An 11,165-nucleotide genomic window follows, 5' to 3' on the forward strand; every position below is an offset into this window, starting at 1 on the left:
ATTATGATCATGTGGCTCTTGGATCAATGGACATGAGTATTCTTCCATGGGAGGTTGTGGTGGAAAGTAGTATTCATCATGTGGTTGAAAATTTTCGTATATTGGAGGTGGTTCATCTTAGTAATAATATGGAGGGGGTGGCTCTTGAAAATGTTGACGTTGGGGTGGTGGTGGCTCTATGTGTGGTTCATATGGCTCATATGGTTGTTGGTAGGATGGATATGGATTAGGGTCATATGAAGGTGGTTGGTGAAAAGAGGCTTGTGAGTATGGTTGAGAGTTATGTTGAGGATATGGTTCATAGGCAAATGGTGGTGGTTCTTGAAAGTCACAAGGTGATTCACCATAGCCATTGGATTGATATGCATCATAGAATGGCTCTTCTTCATAGTGCATTGGTGGAGGTTGTTGCCATGAAGATTGATCATATGCATATGGCTCCTCCCACCTTTGATTATCCCATCCTTGATACACATCCTCATTGAAGTTCTCATCTCCTACAACATAGTTGTAATCACACTCATAGCCAAAGTGAGAATTCATGGTAGCAAGAGCAAATAAGAAACAAAAACTAATAAGAAATAATGAAACAAAATACTAAGACTAGCAAAAACTAACAAGCAATCCAAAAATCAAGCTATTCACAATTTCACATATATACAATAACCAATAACATAACACCATTGCGATTCCCCGGCAACGGCGCCATTTTGATGATTGGATTTTTGACGGTTTAGAATTTCACTAATGAAATCTCGTTGTAAAGTATAGTTTCTAAACCAAACAATAATCCTTTCATACAAAAAGTTGTTTGTCACTAAAACAAACCCCTAAAATTTATAAACCGAAGTATTGGACCTCGGGTCGTTCTCCCTAGGAATTGTATTGAAGTGTTTTGTTATTGGTTGTGAGTTATTTTTGGGGTTTTAATAAGAAACATGAAAGATAAATGGCAAGAAAGTAAACTAAGGCCTAAAAAGGTCTTGGCAAGGGTTGGTGGTCAAGGATCTCTATCCTAATCACTCACCACAATATGAGAATTGGCAAGGATTAATCTCATTAAATCATCCTCTAACTAGTAGTAAAGGAAAGTCAAATGAGCTATATCAATCCTAGTCCATAAGTCCTAATCTCCACTAATTCAATTAGTGAGAACTAGAGTCAATGGATCCCAATCATCAATTACTTGGACATTAGTAACTCAAGAGTTCCTAAGTTACCTTTCTAAGCCAAGAACATAAAACTCTACTCTAGAATCCAACCAAGCATTTTCTCAAACACTTGGAAGGCACAAAAGAAAAGCATAATAAATTGACAACAAGAATGAAATCTAACAACAATTATTGAAAGGAATTAACAACAACAATCAAAAGAAACACATTTATTATGAATTACCTTGAATTGAATTGGAAGAAAGTAGAAGAAACAAAAGTAGATCTACAACAAAACACAAGAACAACATAAAGAACAACAATCTATCCAAAACAAAATGAAGAATTACAATTTTTAAAGCACATAACTAGAAAGAGGAAGAGGAGAAGATTAAGAGTTGATAAAGGAAAGGTGAATTAAAGCATGAATTAAACCTAGATCTAAGAAGAGAGATTAACCTAAACCTAATCCTAATTCTAGAGAGAAGTGAGAGCTTCTCTCTCTAAAAAAAACTACTCCAAACTAAAACTATGACTAATGGTAACTAACTAATGTCTTCCCCCTTCAATCCTTGATCCTTTTATTCCTTTCTATCAGCAATTGGCGCCAAAATGGGTTCAGAAACCCTTCCAAATCGCCAGGCACGTGTTGCTTTAATGAAGTCATGTGCGGACTGCGACGCGTGCGCGCATGGTACGCGTGCGCGCCCCTGGCCGATTCTGCAATGTGCGCGTGCGCGTGCTTGGCTGATTTCACTTCTTTGACTTTTCATGCTTCTCTCCACTTGTATGCTTCCTTCCTTGCTCCCTTTGATCCATGCCTAGTCTATTTCAATCCTGAAATTACTATCAAACACATCAAGGCATCTTATGGAATCAAAGAGGAATTAGAATTCATCAAAATAAGGCTTAAAAAGCATGTTTTTACACTTAAGCACAAATACGGGAGAGATTACAAAACCATGCTAATTCATAGGTTAAATGCGAGAAAAGGTCATCAAAATACTCTAAATTCAATACAAGATAAACCCTAAAAATGGGGTTTATCACATGTCCTCATGCTAAGCTCAAGAGAAACTATAAAGATGAAGAGGAATGGTAGGATGTATGAAATGCAACCTATCTATATGAATGCAACTACATGCAAAAATATTTCTACCTACTTGGTTAAAAATAAATAAGTTCTCCAAGACAAACATAAATCAGATTTCACTAATTCAAATCATATAAAATAAAGACAAGTAAACTTGTAAGAAGATAGCTCATGAAAGCAGGGAACATAGAATCAAGCATTGAACCCTCACAGGAAGTGTATATCACTCTAATCTCTCAAGTGTCTAGGGTCAATCACTCTACTCTTCTCTAATCATGCTTTCTAAAACTTTGTTCTTCATTTAACCAATCAACAAATATTTAGTATACTAATGCAAACATCATGAGGTCTTTTCAGGGTTGTAATGGGGCTGAGGTAAAGGTAGGGATATATATATAAGGCTAAGTGAGCTAATTAAGTGAATCCTTGATTAGTCTAAGATCTTACCTAACATACATACTTTGTAAAGCAAAGCTTCTTTACTTATTCTCCCATATTTTTCCCACTTTTGATGTTACATGCTCATGCATTAGTTTTAATTTTATCCCATGTGCATTGCTTTATTTTGCATTTGGGGAATTCTTTTGTATCCCCTTTATTCAAATACTGAATTATATATTTTTTAATGCACATGGTAATTCAATTATTTTGATTTCACATGAGCATGCTTCCCAAAAATTTTATTTTGAATTATTTCATTCTTTTCAACTTCCCACCCTTTGTTTTTATCATCCATGTTCCCAATAGGTTTTCCACACTTAAACAATTACACAATTTTTATCTTAAGCTAACCAAGGATTTAACTTGGGATTTTAAATTTGTTTTTCTGCTTAAGGCTAGTGTTGTGGTTTATAGAATAAGAGGGAATTAAAGGCTCAAGGGGGCTAACAAGATTGATGTAAAAGGTAGGTGATGAGCGGATATTTTATACGCTTTTGGGGGTAATTTCATGTAGATTTTAGTATGTTTTAATTAGTTTTTAATAGAATCTTATTAGTTTTTAGGCAAAAATCATATTTCTGGACTTTACTATGAGTTTGTGTATTTTTCTGTGATTTCAGGTATTTTCTGGCTGAAATTGAGAGAGCTGAGCAAAAATCTGAGTTAGGCTAAAAAAGGACTGCTGATGTTGTTGGATCCTGACCTCCCTGCACTCGGAATGAATTTTTTGGAGCTACAAGAGTCCAATTGATGCGCTCTCAATTGGGTTGGAAAGTAGACATCCAGGGCTTTCCAGAAATATATAATAGTCTATACTTTGTGCAAAGATAGATGACATAAACTGGCGTTCAACGCCAGTTCCATGCTGCTGTCTGGCGTCCAGCGCCGAAACAGGTTACAAGTTGGAGTTCAACGCCCAAAACACGTTACAACCTGGCGTTCAACTCCAGAAACAGCCCAAGCACGTGAGAGGCTTAAGTCTCAGCCCCAGCACACACCAAGTGGGCCCCAGAAGTGGATTTCTGCACCAATTATCTTAGTCTACTCATTTTTGTAAACCTAGGTTACTAGTCTACTATTTAAACAACTTTTAGAGACTTATTTTGTACCTCATGACATTTTCAGATCTGAATTTTATACACTTTGACGGCATGAGTCTCTAAACTCCATTGTTGGAGGTGAAGAGCTCTGCAGCGTCTCGATGAATTAATGCAATTGTTTCTATTTCTCCATTCAAACGTGTGTGTTCCTATCTAAGATGTTCATTCGCGCTTAATTATGAAGAAGGTGATGATCCGTGACACTCATCACCTTCCTCAATCCATGAATGTGTGCCTGACAACCACCTCCGTTCTACATCATATTGAATGAGCTTCTCTTAGATTCCTTAATCAGAATCTTCGTGGTATAAGCTAGAATTGATGGCGGCCACTCTTGAGGATCCGGAAAGTCTAAACCTTGTCTGTGGTATTCCGAGTAGGATTCAAGGATTGAATGGATGTGACGAGCTTCAAACTCGCAATTGCTGGACGTGATGACAAACGCAAAAGGATCAATGGATCCTATTCCAGCATGATCGAGAACCAACAGCTGATTAGCCGTGCTGTGACAGAGCATCTGGACCGTTTTCACTGAGAGGATGGGAGGTAGCCACTGAGAATGGTGACACCCTACATACAGCTTGCCATGGAAGGAACTTTGCACTTTGGAATTGACTTGAATATTACATTACAGAAATTCAGAAGACAAAGCATCTCCAAAACTCCAACATATTCTCCATTATCAAAGTAACAATTATTTATTTCATGCTCTTTTATTTTTCTATAATTCCAACTGATAATTTTAATTGATATCCTGACTAAGAATAATAAAATAAACATAGCTTGCTTCAAACCAATAATCTTCGTGGGATCGACCCTTACTCACGTAAGGTATTACTTGGACGACCCAGTGCACTTGCTGGTTAGTTGTGCGAATTGTCAAAGAGTGGGATTGCATTTCGTGCACCAGTAAGCTAATTTTGGGATAAGTGAGCTAGAATCAAACAATGGCCTCAATCATATGCAAGCATGTAAATATATTAAATATTGGACATATAGAATGGAACAAAGCAAAGATTACAATTATAGAGAAGAAAACACACAAGAATAAAAATTTATGGTTAAATAATGTAACCATGTAAATAAGCTCAAAATCTCACAGGTTGTGTGTTCTTTGGCTCAAAAACCATGTTTCAAATATGACTTCAAACAAATTTTAACATGTAGAAAATTTTAATTTTTAATTTAAATTAGTGAAAGTTTTCAAAAATAGGGTCTTAAAAGAAATTTATTACTTTAACCAAGTAGTAACTAAATGCATAAAATCAAATAAACATGCAATCAATCATGCAAATGCAACAATGAACAAGGAAAATAAACCATTGGTGTTGAGATAGAAGAGTAACTAACCCATGGAGATCGGTATCGACCTCCCCACACTTAAAAATTGCACCGTCCTCGGTGCATGCTGAGATGTGCAAGTGGACGGGTTGCTTCAATTGATGCTTTTCTCCAAAGATTGAGCAGATGAACTTGTTTGTCTCCCCAGTAAGAAGCTTTTCCTCTCCCTTTGTGGTGGCCATCCTGAAAGAAGAGAGAAAAGAAGAAAAAGTAACCCAGAAATAAAAATAAGAATATAAATAAAGTCTGGGTGGGTTAATAACAAATAATGGGGGTCTCAATTACATGGTAGCTACAACATGCAAGTGAGAAAATAGTAGAGACACATGGCATATCAATAATGTAAAAATTTTCAAAAAATGAGGGAAGAGAGTGTGGGTAAGGAGAGATAATATAAATTCAAGTCAATGCAAAAGTGATACAGGTATAAAAGATTGGCATTGATATAAATTATTACCTAACCAGAATAAAACAAGTCACTAAGCACTCAAAAAAATTCAAGAGAAAATGCAATATTTAAATAAGAAAATTCAACACCAAAGGAAAAATAATGAATTTAGAAAAGAAGGAAGAATATACACTAAATTAAAATGCAATGAATAGAATATGCAAATAAATAAAATGAAAGATAAGAAGAATGAGAAGGGAAAGAAGTGAGTAAGAAAGGAGGGAGGGAAAAATTAGGATTGGGGAAGAAAAGATAAGATATTTGGCAAATTAGGAGAAGCTGTGCGGTGCAAGCGACGCGGACGCGTGGGGCACGCGGTCGCGTGACACGTTTTATGCTACTGGCGCGAGGGCAGCCTCGCGCTCGCACAACTCTCTGTTCAAAATCTTAATTTGCCAAATTTTGGGTGACGCGATCGCGTGGTCGACGTGATCGCGTGAGTGGCCAATATGGGGATATGACGCGGTCGCGTCGGTCACGCGGCCATGTGGGAAGAATTGTGCGTTTAGCACCAATCCAACACCACTCTAGCACAACTTTCGGTCGTGCACCTTTTCTACGTCAAATTCCAAGGCACGCGGCCGCGTGAGTGACGCGGTCGCGTGGGAGGCCAGTGTTCCCACTCGACGCGGACGCATCAGCGACGTGGTCGCATGGACGATTTATGCCACGGGCACGCCTCCAGCCACGCTCTCGCGTGACTCTCTGTTCGATTTCTCTTCTTCACAACGCACATCGCGTGCGTGTTTTCCCCCTTTTTTTTTAATGCAGTATGCAGAATGCAATGCTTAATATGAATGCTATGCAAGTATGCATGATTCCAGGTTCAATCAAAACTCGAAAACAAACAAAACAAACTAAAATGAAAACTAAAAAAGGAACGATCATACCATGGTGGGTTGTCTCCCACCTAGCACTTTTAGTTAAAGTCCTTAAGTTGGACATTTGAGGAGCTTCCTGTTATGGCGGCTTGTGCTTGAACTCATCCAGAAATCTCCACCAATGTTTGGAATCCCAACATCCTCCGGGGTCCCAAACAAGGTACGTAAAGCCCTTAGGTGAGTTCAAACAGGCTTGCAGGCTCCCGGAGTAATGAATGGTAGAATAGATTCCAGGATCCCAAACTCTACTTTTACACCCATTTTTGTCTCGGTCTACATTTTTCCAGTCGGGTGATAAGTAATCGGAATTCTCACTGCAGTGACCAAACAGCTTCCGAGATCCTTTCAATTGAGCATGATACCAATCCTTGCACTTCAAGTTGAAGCGTGGAAACTTATTGAACCTTGTGCACCAGCTCTGAGTACGAGCCATTTCCCTCTTACTCTTAAAGCCGCAGAGAGCTCTAAGTTGGCCATCTGTTTCAAGCAAACCATATTCAAGTGGAAGATTGAAGATAAAAGGCAAGGATTTTACCCACTTGTAGTTTGTGTTGGGCGGTAATGGCCTTGGGATAGGTGTTTCTAGTGGTTCTGTAAGTTCTACTCCCTTATAATCTTCTGTGAATTCTTCCATTTCTTTGCGAATTTCTTCCACTTCAACCATATCTTGATCAGAGTCTTCAATTTCTCCCTCATCATCGCTCAGGTCATATATTAGAGTTTGAGAAAAATCTACCTCAGCATCATCTTCATATTCACTCGGGGAAGATTCTTCTGTCTCAAAGAAATCACTTGTGGATGCAAGTTCGTCACTAAGAGAACAGGACTCGTGATCATTATCATCAAGGAAACCTGCGTCCTGGGTTATTCCATCCAGTTCTTCATAAGATATTTGCATTGGAGGCGGTGCAAAATCCTCCTCAGCGTCAATTGTAGCATCCTCGACGGAGTCTTCCATGACTCTGTGTTCCCATGGAGGTTTAGCATCTCCTAAATCTTCAACCAACTCTTCCTCTTCTATAATGACAGCATCCTCTACTTGTCCCAGTACGAAGTTAGGCTTTATGTTGTCCACTGGAGCTTCTCGTGTCTTCTCCACAACACATTCTTCATTAGATTCTCCACATGAAGCCATGGGATTCTGTTGAGTGTCCGAACATTTGGAAGATAATTGATTTATTGCTTGCTCCAGTTGATGAAGGATTGCATTAAATTGGTTTATTGATTCTTCGAGGCGAACCTGTGATTCTGGCTTTGATGGATATGGGCATGGTGTATGGGGCAGTGGTGGTTCTTGGGAGTAATTGGATTGGTGTTGGGGTGGATAAGGATCATGTGGTAGTGAATGGTGAAAAGAAGCTTGTGAGTGTGGTGGTTCAAAGTTATGTCGAGAGGATGGTCTCTGAGCACAGGGTGGGACTTGTTGGTAGCTACTAGGCGGTCCACCAAATCTTTCAGCTGGGTATGCATTGTAGAATGGTCGTTGTCCATGATATCTTGGAGGGTGTTGTTGCCTAAAGAGTTGATTAGATCCTCTTGGCTCCATCCATCCTTGATTGGTCTGACCTTGATGCATAGTCCTGCTGTGGTTTCTATTTCCTTCAACAAAGTTAGAACTAAACTCAAAGCAAGAGGGGTGAGAATTCATAGTAGTTATCAGAAATAAGGGGGAAAAAGGAGAAACAAATAAACGAGTAAAAGAAAAATATTTTTTTTGAAAAATATTTACAATAACCAATAATAAGGCACACGTTTGCAATTCCCTGACAACGGCGCCATTTTGACGTTAGGATTTTTGCTAGTAAAGAATTTTATAAAAATAGTCGCATTGTAGATATAGATTCTAAACCAACAAAAATCCCTTCGTACAAACGTTTTGGTTGTCACAAGTAACAAACCCCTTTGAAATTGATAACCGAGTATTAAACCTCAGGTCGTCTTCTCAAGGAACTGCAGGGAAGTATGTTCTTATTATTGGTTATGCAAAGGTATGTTTTGGGGTTTTGGATTAAGGTAAAAGGTTAGTTGAATGACAAGTAAAATAAAATAATAATAACTGTAAAATAAACTCTTGGCAAAGTATGAGAACTGGAAGTCCTATCCTAGTTATCCTTATTAATTGTGATGAGAATTGGAGTTTTCTCCTACTTTGTTAACCTCTAACTATGAAGGTAAGTTAAGTAGATGAATTAATTCGAATCCTCAAGTTCTAGTCTTTCCTTGGGAAAAGTTAGAGTTATTGGATCTCGAATCAATTCTTGAAGAATTCCAATTTTCAACCAACAATGAGTTTGATAACCCAAGAGTCACCAATTAATCAACCAAAGCCAAGAATGTAGAAAGCTAAATTAAAATCATAAATATATCTGGAATACCTCAAATAACATACATTCGAAGCAATGAAATCTAACATGGAAAAGTTCATAAGCCAATTGGGCAACATAAATCAAATACAAATAATAGCATTAAAGTATCTCAAAGTAGAAGAGAAGTCAAAATAAAGAAATATTGAACCTGATGTGAAGATGAGATAAATTCCTAATTTCTAAAAATTCTAATCCTAAATTCTAAGAGAGAGGAGAGAGCCTCTCTCTCTAAAAACTACATCTAAAACATGAAAAGTAAATTATGAGTCTAATCTGAAGTGTCCCCTTCATTCCTCCACTTTGCAGCCTTTAATTTGTATTTTCTGGGCTTGAAACTGGGCCGGAAATAGCCTAGGATTCGCTGTTTGCGAAATCTGCCACGCTGATTTTCGCAGATGTGATGCGTCCGGTCGCCTATCTGTACGATCACTATGGCAAATTATATATCAAATCGAAGCCCCGGATGTTAGCTTTCCAACGCAAGTGAAACCGTGTTATTTGAACATCTGTAGCTCAAGTTATGATCGTTTTAGTGCGAGAGGGTCAGACTGACAGCTTTGCAGTTTCTTCAACTTCTTGTATTCCTTCCACTTTTGCATGCTTCCTTTCCATCCTCTAAGCCATTCTTGCCCTGTAATCTCTGAAATCACTTAACACACATATCAAGGCATCTAATGGTAATAAGAGAGGATTAAATAAAAGAAAATAAAATCCAAAGAAGCATGTTTTCAATCATAGAACAAATTCTGGGAAGGAATTGTAAAACATGCAAATAGTATGAATAAGTGGGTAAAGAGTTAATAAAATACACTCAATTAAGCACAAGATAAACCATAAAATAGTGGTTTATCAGTACTCTTAATAGCTCCTTATTACCAGTATTGCACTTCTTAAGTCTTTGACTCTATGATCTCTATTTCGACACTGGTCATGTAAATCTCTTCTTAATTTCCTTTTGTTTTCCAGACTTCGACATCTTTGGCGGTTCCTTATTGACTCATTACGTGTCCCGTACTTCATCGTTATCATTTTGTAAATTGGCAATGGATTTAGTTCGACCCTTCCAACTACACTCGCACTCTCCAACATAGAACTATAACTCATCTAACATTTTCTCCTTTGGAATTAATTGTCCAAGAATCCCTTAGAATCTTCTTGCTTAAGGCATCTGCTACGATCTTATGATGTCGTTTCAGCGCGCATCTTCAGTCTTCCAATAATACATCGTAATAATTCCCCCAAATGGTTCATTATGTTCAGGTGATATAAGTATAGGTATAAGGATCAATCTTCTTTCCATGGCTCGAAGGCTTCTAGCGTATCCTGGTGTTTCATTCACACGGTGCACCTCATTGCATCTATTTAGTCATGAGCGATACGATCGGTGAGGGTTAAGGCTCTAGATTTTCTAGGAATGTCGCTACTTCATTTTCATGTTCAAAAGTCTTGCTTTAAAGGATTGATACTCTAATAATTGCATCTAAGAGTTATGCATGACGCAAAATCCAACACAAGTTTATTTTTCAAAGAAACGTTATGTTCAAAGGAACGAACGAGTAGCGCGAACGGTGTTCACAAGAATTCAAAATAAAGTCTTGCATACAGTTAAGCGGAGTTGTACAGAACTAATGGGATTTACAAGAAGAGAAACCTAGTTGCATTTCAGGAAAGAAGTTCGAATCAAAGCTTAAATAGAAAGAATAAGGCATATCGAATTGAATAGGTTCTAGTTGACTTGAAAGGAATGCGAGTTTCCACAAGAGAGCAACTTCACACACCGTAGGTCACCATGATTCAAAAGTTGTGTGATTATTTTAGGATGAGTTCAAGCTGAATTCAAAAGAGACAAGCTTTGTACGAGTAAGGAACAAGATCGGAAGAATGATGAGTTGGGCTTTTACAGGAGAAGATTCAAGATGGAGCTTTCAATGTAATAAGTCGTGAAGATTAGCTGGCACGCTCTTGCAAAGAGACACTTAGTTGGACGATCCTCTCTTCCAGTTCTCTCTTCAACTCGGTCTTGAACACTACTGATTCTAATGATGTCTTCACTTGTGGTGCAATCAACACTGATCCAATTTTCGACACTACGTCTATGGCAAACTCACGTTCTCTCTAAGGTGGAAATTCTGGTACATCTTCAAGAACGGTCTTGATAACTCTCTCGTATAGGAATTTGGTCTCACCTCTACTTGTCTCTCGATCAATTAACAACTAAAGGTTGAACTCGCTCTATTTCTTTTTCCTTGAAATCTTAATGTCACTAGATTTCAAATGGTAACTCTGCATAGCTCTCAACGGTTCCAATTCCTTAGGTATAATTCACCCAGCGTCCACTTCATCT

The sequence above is a fragment of the Arachis duranensis genome, chromosome 6 (genome assembly GCF_000817695.3).
Source record: "Arachis duranensis cultivar V14167 chromosome 6, aradu.V14167.gnm2.J7QH, whole genome shotgun sequence".
Lineage (NCBI taxonomy): Eukaryota > Viridiplantae > Streptophyta > Magnoliopsida > Fabales > Fabaceae > Arachis > Arachis duranensis.